Source organism: Crocodylus siamensis, chromosome 2 (genome assembly GCF_052110815.1).
Source record: "Crocodylus siamensis isolate JL-2025a chromosome 2, ASM5211081v1, whole genome shotgun sequence".
Lineage (NCBI taxonomy): Eukaryota > Metazoa > Chordata > Crocodylia > Crocodylidae > Crocodylus > Crocodylus siamensis.
This window is the reverse complement of record NC_143396.1, coordinates 253149646-253160732: the sequence shown is the minus strand read 5'-3', so window position 1 is coordinate 253160732 and position 11087 is coordinate 253149646.

The window sequence follows — 11087 nt, the reverse complement described above, 5'->3', positions numbered from 1 at the left end:
CCACTGGCCAGGGGAGCAGGGGAAGGTCTGGGGTCAGGGAGCAGTAGAACGTCCTGTGCTGAGGGAGTGTTTGGATGAGACGCGCTCCACAAGCTGAGGACCATCTGATGGGCAGGGCTTTCAACCAGGACAGAGCACTAGGGAGGGGGGGAGCTCTAGTACAAAAAAACAAAAACCCAACATCCAGAGGAGCCAAACGAGTCAGTTGGCAATAGGAGACAAGATACAGATGTGTCCGTGCTTTAACCCAGCTAGCGCAACAAACAACAAGACCCAGCCGAGATCCTAAATGATGCTGGTGAGGGTCTAGCAGGAATACCACCCCAGGGCGGGGAGAGGTATAACAGCTATGGGATAGAAAGCATAGATAGGGACTACTCCCTGTCCAAATGACCTGCTGTGAAACAGTAGCTTTGGGAAGGAATTAGGAGATTCAGTGAGTAAGGAACATTGGGATGCAGCCCTGTACTCAAGCAGCACAGGAGGAGGCTAGAAAATGCCGTAAGGAAGAAGTCCATTCCTCAGAGAGAGCACTAAGGCCTGATAATGTCACTTCATGAGGAAGCAACTCAAAAGTGTCCCAAAAGATCCTGTAATGGAGAAGAAGGGAGGGACTCTTACACAAATGAGGAGTCTGTCAGAAACTGAGGAGGATGTGATGTCGAATGCTGCCCAAGGGCCGAGGAGAATCAACAGTGACACCACCTAGATCTTACAGACTAGACTCAGTTGGCCAGTAGGAAGGGGGTGAAAACAAGAATGGTTCTAAAATGGCCAAGGTGCTGGACTCATTTTTTAAGACCTGGCCTGCCAGAAGAACAAAGCAGCATGGCTAACGATCAAGTGCAAGGCAAAGAGTATCTGGGAAATTCAAATGTGCAGACCAGAAGATCTGGATGAATGCACCCTCCTGACAACACATCTGAGCTCTTGACTGCATTGTGAAGACATTCAAGCTGGCTTCTTGGCAGAGTGACTTGCCCTATGTTCAGCTCTGAGCTGCTGCTGGCAGCTGAGCTTGCTTGTTTATAGGCTACAGCTAACAGTGTAGACATGTCCTGAGACACTGGCAATTGCAGCATGTTTGAAATTTGCTGCTGGCTAGACAGGTGCCAGCTGGCTAGAGAAAAAACATACCCATTTTTAAGAATGGTGGGGGAGGCATCCCCAGGCTGTCAGTCTGTCATTCTAATAAAGACTGAAGCAGGTATAAGGCAGAATGGATCTGCAGCTCTCTAGCAGAGAATGAACAAGGAGCAGTAAGCAACAAGTAAGATTTGTGCAGGACATTCTCCAGATGGAGATGGAGGTTCCCTCAACCCACCTGGTGGCAGGTGGATGAAGGGAAGGCTGCAACCTTGGTTCAGTGCCTGTGGATTTAGCAAAACAACTGATACATTTTGTCACTTCAGAGATTAATTCAATGTGGCTTTAGCTTCCTCTTATCATGTGGCCTGAACAATGGGTGGTGTCCCACAGGCATCAGTACAAGAGGCCAGGAAACAACCTGAACCTACAGTGAGGCCCCAGTAGTATCTCCCAGACAGTACATGCCCCGTATACACAATTAATAGGTGGGTCTTGGGCCAGTTCCCAGTGGACAGGTGTCCATGTCATAAAACCCATCAACAGAACTGCCCCTTCCTGCCTTTGCTGGCAGTACTGCTAGAGAAACTGAACCCTGTAAATTCTCTGGGGTAAAGAGGACCCTGTCTGTGTATATGGATGGGGCCTAGCAAGTTGTATGTCACTGGAATAAAAACTAAAGAGGAGGGTTTGACCAGGCTATGCGATGGCTGTGCAATCCTGCCTTTGCTAGGGTCCCCAGAGCAGAGACGATGTGGCTTGCTGCAGAAATCAATTTTGCTACTGTCTATGAAGCTAGTGTCTCTGGAAACAGGCTGTTGCCCATGGACATGTCTTTCCACCACACCTCCTATTGCTGAAAGTACAAGAGCAGCTGGATAGATGGAGCTCAAGGTCAAGACAAGACAAGCAGGCAGGAGATGATGAGACTAGGGGAAGTGAATGATCATCTTGTAGGTAAGTAAGTCCAGCAGAGGCATGAGAAAGCATCATACAGGGTCAGGTCCACAGGCCACGGAACAGGGTGGGCCACCTGGGCCGTGGCCTTACCAATTTTTAACACGTTAATTTAGCTAGCTATGCAGTTAAAAAATTAGCTATACAGTTTTAATCAGGATGACAATTGCACATTTGTTGGTTATATAAATTAACATGCTAAAAGTTGGCCCACCCCATTCTGTGGCCTATGGTCAGGTCAGAAAACCCCAGGCACAAATGGCAGCTCAGTCCCAGTTTGTGGGGACCTTTGTGCTGTGACGGTCAGAGCTCAATGGTGGCAGGTTTGGTCTGTACTTGGACAGAGACACTCATCCTGGGGGAAGTGCTGAGTTCTCAGGAATCATTGCAGATGAGTCTGCAGGAGGAGCTTCTCCTGTGAATGTTTCCCAGCCTGGGGCTGCAGGAATTATGGCCTGTGGGTGAAACAAAGCAAGGCCCAGATACTTTGTGGTCACTAAAGAGTCCACAACGTTAATAGTCTGCCCTGCATCCTAGTTATATTCTAGCTCCACACAACTGCCATCAGTAATTTCCTTGTGAAATGCAGGTGGTCAGAAGATTTCCTCTTCACTCTCTGGTCTGTGTTATTGGTGGTATGTGCTGTTTGCCTGCTGGGTCCCACCCTAGAAGAGGCTGCATTTGGGGGGGAGTTGAGCTGTCCCACTCTCCATATTCTGGACAGTTCCTTAGGATGAAAGCTTAGGAACACAGGTGTGTGTCCTCACTAAGACAAGCCTGAGATAAAGCCCCATGTGTAGCTCAGGAAAAGCCCTGTATCAGCAGGTCTGGTGGCAGGGCTCTGTGTTCCAGAGCAGCTCAGACTTCAGCCCCATCCTGCACAGTAGAGGAGCCCACTCCTCTCCCCATCCTCCTGTTTTCACTTTGGAGTCAGGCAGAATCCTGCCTTCCCTGCCGTACTGCCCTGTGTCAATATTATGAGAGCTAAAGCCAAGAGAACTGCATCCACATGATAAGCAGTCAGAGGCACTACGCTGGGTGTGGATGTGCCTGACAGCAGCTGCCCCATGTTCCCTGGATTAGGAAGGCAGGACTAGCAGGGCAGGGCAGATTGGGAGATAAGTATTATCCCTGCCTTCCTACTCCCAGACAACCTCCTCAGCTCTCATCTCCCTTGTAGGGGTGACACAATAGTGATGCCCTTGAGGGAAGGGGACTGTTCTGCTCCTGGCAACTGGCTCCTCTCCCTGAGCAGCTCAGCACCATTCTCAGGGTAGACAGTTTGGTTCAGCTCCCAGCATGATGGTTCCCACCACAAGCTCTTTGGTGAGCTTCTGGCAGCTGCCCTGGCAGCTCCCCGCCTCTACCTGCCTCGTGTTCTCAGCTCTGTCTGTGCTGCACAGGACAGCTGCCTCTCCAGGGACCTGGCAGGGGAGATACCATGATCTGGAAGGTGGTTTTCCCAGGGTAATTGTCTTTGATATGTCCTCCATAGGAGGTCTATATTGAGCAGATTCTTTTTGGTATTGGGTGGTGGAACCGAAGCGTGCTCCATCCACTCCATGCATTGACCTGGTATTACAGTGCTTCCAGGACCGGTGCAAAAAAACAGAAAAAAAAAAAGGAAAAAAAAAAAAAGCCTCTCCAGGGACCCCTTACTCTGTCATTGCCATGGTTGTGGTTGCACTTGCTAGCTGATGCCTGGAACCTGCTCTTTGTTTTTATCTGTGCACAAGGCTCTGCAGCTGTTCGAATGAAATTTCCAGGGCACCCGGTACTCCTCTCCAGACCCTGTGCTAAGTCACAGTAAAGAGGAAGGGCAGGACCATTGGCTGCCAGGAGGTGCACAGCTGAAGAGAGCAGGGCAGCAGTGGCAAGGGCACTATGGTCCCCACTTCTCAGTCTACAGCCTCATGGCAGAGGTTTTTCTGGGGACCAGAGAACCCAGCACCGGGCTGGAGTCTCTCCTCTCAGAGGCTGGGCTTCCAGTGAGGCTGCTGCTCCCCAGGGCAAGCCAAATCCACCCAACAGCTCCTGAGTAACAAAAATAAATAGCGGCATTCCGGCCACGTGCAGCCAGGGGTGACTAAGGGCCTGGCGCTTCCTGCTGCAGGCGACAGCAACAACAGCAACTTCGGTTCACAATGCACCAGGCAACAGGGATGCACCGCACAGCCCACTTCCCCCCATTGTCAGCCTCCTTCTCAGCAAACAGCCCCCCCTGCACACCTGGACCGGGAGGGAGCTTTGACGCCACAGGAATTCACAGCAAGGAGAACAAGAACATGCAAACACGGATGCCACTGGGGCAGGAGCTGGTGATACCACACTTGCCCTTCTCACTGCTGTGAATAGACTCAGTCCTAAAGAGACATGAAAAAGCAACAGGAAAAGCATGGACATCCCTCTCCCCCCTCTCTTCCCCCCCAAACACACACACACACACTGCACCTTTCTCTGCTGGCAGCACCCTAGCTATTCCAGCTCCTCTGTAGAGCTCTGCCCACACACCTCCCTGGAGACCTAATGCTGGCTAAAGAAGGCCAATGGATCAGGTTAATCCCTCTGTACCCCGTAAAGGTTAAATGTACAATCATGTTTCTTGTCCCAAGCCATCATGCTCTATCTCTTGCAGTTCTTACAGCTGCTTCAAGCTTGTGCTGACCTCAGGCATCACTGGATGGATCACATAATCTGTATCTAAATTAGGGTGCAAATTCTTTGAGTTGTGGATCATATGTCCTTATAGATCCAGGCCCTAGAGCACTGTTGGTTCCTCATAAATCCTTTTATTCCTTTTGCCCTGAGGGGCTAGACAATATTTAGGGCCTTGCCAGTTTGTTTCTTTTCAGAAAAAGGTTGAGGGTAAAAGTCAAGTGTTTCCTTGGTGTGATTCTGTTAGTTCATTACTATAATTCTATACAGAATGTGCATAAAGGCCCGTTTCCTAGAACACAGTGGAAGCAAACGAGTAGTCAATTTCCTTGCTTGGAAATCCAAGTCTGCCTCTCCAGAGAGTCCCGTACTCAGAACTTCTCTCTCTTGGCTTCCTTCTTTTGGCTCACAATTACTTTTCTTGTGGTCTGGTCACTCTTTCCCTCATGCAGATGTGCACAGCTGCAACCAGTCAATCCCCAGGCCCCTTGTGATTCTGCAGCCTGTCTCAGAGAAACCTCTTACTCTCCTTCAGTTACCTCACTGAGGACAACTTAGAGGAAAACTGACCATGTATATTTCAGGGCTGACTTTGGACTACAGAATTGGACATTTGCTAATATGGTATTGGCAGAAGACCAAAGAACCTAATTTCAGGAGTGAGGAAAGTATTTGAGCTTAGCTAGAGATTAAATATTACTGTGCTGGGAAAAGATAAATGTGTGGGACCAATACAGCATGTTTTTGTGCCTCTCTGGCCTTTTAGATGTTAATACAGTACAAAGTAAGTGTGGACTGTGATGGGGGCATGTCCAGCCTGCAGCCGTCTCTACCTGCTTCTGGTTCTGCTTCATTAGCAACTATATGGAGGCGCAGAGCTGTTTTACTGACCCACCCAGGCTGACAGGACCAGGTAGGTTTGATTTTTTTTTAATTAATATATTTAATGTTCAAGGTCAAATTAGCCAAATCAGTTCCAAATCATATTGATTGATCAGAACTCAGTCATTCCAAAAACCATATCCATTGAACAATTATTCTAAACACCATGTATGGCAATACAACTGGTGAGCATCCTCCATCCCAGGCTCTCATTCGGGGACTTCAGATGCTCCCAAATCCATTTGCAGGCATCCTACATGCAGGCCCAAACCCAGAGGTCTTGGGATTCAGATGCTCCCAGATACTACAGGCAAGCGTCCTCCATCCCAGACTCTTTAGTCCAGGACTTCAGACACTTCCTACACTCGATCTTAGCCCATCAAACTTTTATCAGTGTCATTCAACAGTAACAGTGCCAAAATAAGTAGACTGGAGCCTCAAGAGCTGCTCTTTGCAGAAATAGTGAACTGGCTAGAGACGTAGTCATGGTAATATTCACCTCAGAAGGCAGGTTGGAACAAATATATATTTTCATACAAGATTAAGGGCAAGCTTTTATGTGGGGGCTGTGAGGGAAAGGTACACATGAGAGGATCTTGCTCTTAAGAAAAAAATCTTACAGAAAAGTAATAAATGCATGGGCCTTTCAAGGCACAGACTGGATTTACCAGAATGGGAATTTAGCCAGCAGAAAGAGGCTTGTATTTCTGTGCCTATAAAAAACACTCTGTATCAAGTGCCTGAGACCTTGAGTATTACAGTGAACTCAAGCAGAGTAAATGCAGGATGGTCACATTCCCCATCATTGCTGGGACAGTCCTGTTTTAAACACCTGTTTCGGGTGTCCTGTTGATTTGGTCAAATGGCTGCTTTTGTCCTGATTTCAGTGGGACACCCAGGGCATGATCTTGACAGCGGTTTGTCCCAGCAAAAACAGGATGGTTCCACTTCCCTTTATTCTTTGGTGCTCTCAGCTGAGACTGGTGCTCAGAGACAGGTGAATGCACTAGAGAGTGGAGTGTCCCCATCTGAAACCAGGTAAATATGCTCACCCTAAGTAAACCTTGAGTTTGCTGCTATTTCTGTTCCTGATAGATGTTTGCTCCCAAATAGAAGAGGCCAAGTGTTGGAGTTTGAACTCCTGGAGACCTGCCACTGAAAGGAGGCCTCATCACTCTCCTCCCTTCTACCTGGCCAGTATGTTCCTTCCATTCTCTTCCTGCTCCCCTTTGCAGCTGATCTGATGTGCTTTCTCTCTACAGAGTCTGCTCCTGGCTCTGGAGAATGCCTCTGGAATGGGAGTTATCCAAGGGAAAGATCAGGCTCAGTTTCACCACAGCAGACTGAAGCTGGGTAGGGGTGGGAGAAAAAGCTGTCTGCTTATCCAGCTACATCTCTCACCAGATGCTGTGACAGCATTCTCCAGACACTAGATGGGTTTTGCTCTGCAGGAACCAGTTTGCACTCAGCAAAATTACTTTGTGTCCCTAGTTTTTTTCCTGAGTTTTGTACATCCCAGAAGTGGACAGCACCATTTCTCTGTGTCTTGTGGCAGCCAGCCTGTGAGATACAACATCTAAGTTTCCCCTGCAGCCTGGGAAAAGAAGGCAAATCCCAGGGGAAAGCGAGAGAACAGGAGGAAGAGTGAGCGACTGCAGCCCTGAGCCAGCTGGATTTTTCTCCCATTAGCAGGAGGTTTTTGTGGGTCACAGATTATCTGGTTCTAAATATTGTTCCTCTGTTGACGTCTCCATTGCACAGAGGCTGTAGGATGAGATTCTCATCCCTGGAATGTAAACTGTGAAGAAATAGCTGCTGCTTCAAACCAGTCACTGGACTATTCTCAGCAGAGGGCAGGTAAAAGGATGCCCCCTCCCCAACCAAGGCATTAAGGGCCTGCCCATATCACATCAGACTGATGGAGGGGGTGTTGCTGTGAAAGCAGGCCACCTCCATCCACCCCCACCCCTTGGGCACAAAATGTCCCGTGGATACTCCTTGGTGAACACCCGGCACTGCTCTCTGCCCCCTAGAGCAGTGACATGACATGTTTTCGGCATTTGTGGAACACAGAGTGGGAGTGGATGGGTCTCGCTTTCATGGCAGCGCTCCCTACCACAGCCAGCACAGTGTAAGCACATGCCTTGCTTCTTGTGAGGAAAACAGACCTTTTTCACAGTTGGATGCCAGGGCATTAACTCTGTGTCTAACATGAAGCCCTCAAAGGCCCTGGCTGAAGTCTTTGGGATAAGAGGATTCCTTGTTTTAAGTGAATCTTTTTTATGGGAGTTCAGTGCTCAGGGCAGCTGACATAGGAGCAATGTGGCCTTGGTTGCACTAGTCATCCTGCAGGAAAGCAATTCCCTCTGCCTCCTTCATGGTTTCTCCCCACCCCAGGATTCCTCCCTGGGGAAGCTGGTGGGTGTCAGCCTGGGTCCCTGCATGTAGGTGTTCACAGCAGGAATCGGGCAGCAGTGTTAATGCCTGAATGGGCCATGGGGATTGAGTGCTGCTGAAGCAGTCCCTTAAATAGCCATGATGTGCAGCACAACATGGGGCAAAGCCAAAAGATACTTGCCTACCCTGCCTGTATTGGGACTTTTATGCTCTTCATTATTTCTCCATCATCTGGCTGTGAGTTTGCCAGACCAGAAAGGGAAGCATTGTCACCATCTGAGCTCAGCTGGGATATGCCTGGAAAGTGCAGATGAAATTTAACACCTGCTGACAAATGATTCATTGCCACCTGGATGTCCTTGTGAGGGCAGGGACTCAGACTGGGGTGGGCTGTTCCTGGGTTGTCCCCCTACCCGGGGAAGGGCTGAAATGTAACAGATCAGTGGGGGAGGAAGCAGGCTCTGCCCCAGTCTGGTACTGACAAGAATGTGTGTCTGCTAGAGCCACATTCCAGCGCCTGGCGCACCCGCCTGGGAAGAGGAGCCCGGAGAGTGGCCAGATGCAACTCAGGACTGAGGAATTCCAGTTTGGTGAGGGCCTCTCACCCCTCTCCGCTGGCCTGTGTGAACTCCCTCGTGCAAAGACCCTGGGGAATCCCATATTTGTGTTAGTTGTGGGGGGGGAAGGGAGGGAAGGTAGGACTAGAAATACTTTTTGAAGACTTGGGGGTGAGTCACCACAGCAGAGGAGAGCCTGTCTCTGAAGACAACCTTAGTTATCTGAATCCTGGCATTAATGCCCTGGAGCATGGTGCCCATTGTTTTGCTGGCAGGTACCTAGTCTCTGCTGCCTTCAGGTGCCCCTTTCCCTTCTATCTACCATAACTGCACCTGTTCCTAGACCCTCTGGGTTAAGCACAGAGCATAAAGGTCCATGTTGAGCCAGGGAATTTACACCCGGTGGCTGAAAGCAGAGTTTGTTTCTGTCTGCTTTGGGACAATTTCTGATAATGGAAAGATAATAGCTCTGTCTGGCTCTGCCTGACAGCATCTTCAGATGCTTTCTACATGGCTGAGATTTCAATGTTTGGAAACCAAACGAGACATTTACAGCACATTATCGGTGGCCCGAGCTTGCAAGCCACTCTCTAACCCTCTTACATACACAAGGCATCTGAATGTGCCAAGTCAAGCAGTTTCCAAGTGGCCTGGCATTAGGATCCCTGGGGGATAGAAGCCTTTGAGCTGATCCATATACCAACCAGCACAAATGCATCCACTGATTTTAATGTGTTTGTTGTTGCAACCCAAATGTCTGTGCACAGATATAATACTGGGAGACCAGACAAACAGAGGCCCCAGGTTACAAATTAAGCTGCCAATATAAATGTAATTATACGAAAAAGCAATGAGAAATGTATGAACCTTGCGTCTCAGACTCTTCCCCGTTCTGACAAAGACTTGGATGGGGCTGGTATGCAGTATTATAGCGAGCTGACACTGCTTCCAAGCTGCCATCTTATCTGGATTCTCAGCTTTCACGTGAAAGAACGAGGAACTCTTTAGCTGTTATGTCTTCAAAATAGACCTTGAAAATGTGCACTGAGGGCAAACCAATGCTGAGATGCCTGCCTGAGTTGCAGAATGGGTGGAACATAGTTCTGCGAGGTGTGGATAGGGGCTATTTTCTGGACAGAGCCTTGACGAGGACTGCTACCTAATTCTTTTTTTCAGTTTGGCTTCTGGCTTTGGCACACTGAAAAGCCCTTGTCAAGCAGGCTGGGAAGCCTAAAGGGGAAACAAAGGCTGCCCAAGACAAGTGTAAATATCATTTTTCTTACATAGAAATACTGTTTTCAAGTCACACCCAGCACCTCCCCCTGGCCAGCAGCAGAGGCATGAGGGTTCTGCAGTCATACAGCCAGCATCATGGTCCCACTTACGTACTTGTGTTTGGATGCTGGACAGAGGAGAGCTGGCATTTCCAGGTAGCTGGAAATCCTGAGGAGATTTTCATTATCATTTGTTTAGCAATTGCGGTGTGCTGGGCTCTGTAGAACACACAAGCCCAACCCAGAGGAATCTGCAAATCTAAACAAGCATAGTGAGATGCACTGAAAACCCAGTGGATGGTGCAAGCCTGGAGCTTGTCCTACTGCTATGGTAGCGGCTTTTATTGACTCAGCATTCCTGGGCTTTGCAAATGAAAAGGATCTATAAGAGCAATCCGAATGAAGCATGATGAGGGAAGGCTCCATCATCCAGCCTGTCAGCCCCACACCTCTCTGCACTTGATCCCCATGGTATTGTACTAATATCAGGACATCCCTGACAAATTGGGATGCTCTCACATATCTGCTGCTTACCACCATTAGAGGCAGAGGCCTGGGCTACACAGGTCTTTGGTTGGACACAGCCTAACAATTCCTAGGTTCTTAGTTTTCATCTGGCTGAAGCAAACTCACCAGATCCTCAGCAGGCCCCGTGGTGCACAGATCCCTCCTAAATCACTTTGCTCCCATTCTTGTTCCAAAAGCAGGAAACCAAGGACTCTGTTGCCATGCGGGAGAACACGGCCCTCTCCCAGCTTTCTCTGCAGCCCTGTCTACCTTCAGAAGCACAACGGGCAGCAGCTGTGCCCAGCACCCTGCCACCAAGACCATGTACATCTGCAAGTGTACTTTGGGAGGGTACCAGCTGCTAACGGGACCTGGGCTGACAGGAGATGTCTGTATTTGGCCAGAGGCTAGAGAAGCTCTGCTCAGCTTAGTGGGGTGTGACGCTGCCAGCAGGCTCCAGTGCCCTCACAGTTCTGCTGGCAAAGCCACATCGCGTGCAAAAGGCCCAAGCGTCCTGCACAAGCCAGGATTTAACATGGCAGCTCATTTGGAGAAAGGGCTTTCACCCTCTGAACCACCCACGCCCTTAGCAATGGGCTCAGCTGCTGTTAAAAACGAATGAAAATCAGAGTCCAGCACGGCCGTGCCAGGGGCCCGCCAGGCGGAGGTGATTCTGCGTGGGGTTCTTGGTATGGACCTATCCCGGTTCCTCACACCCTGAGCTCTTCCAGGGCGGCTGCTGGGTCACACCAGGCCCTGGAGCGCCTGGGCA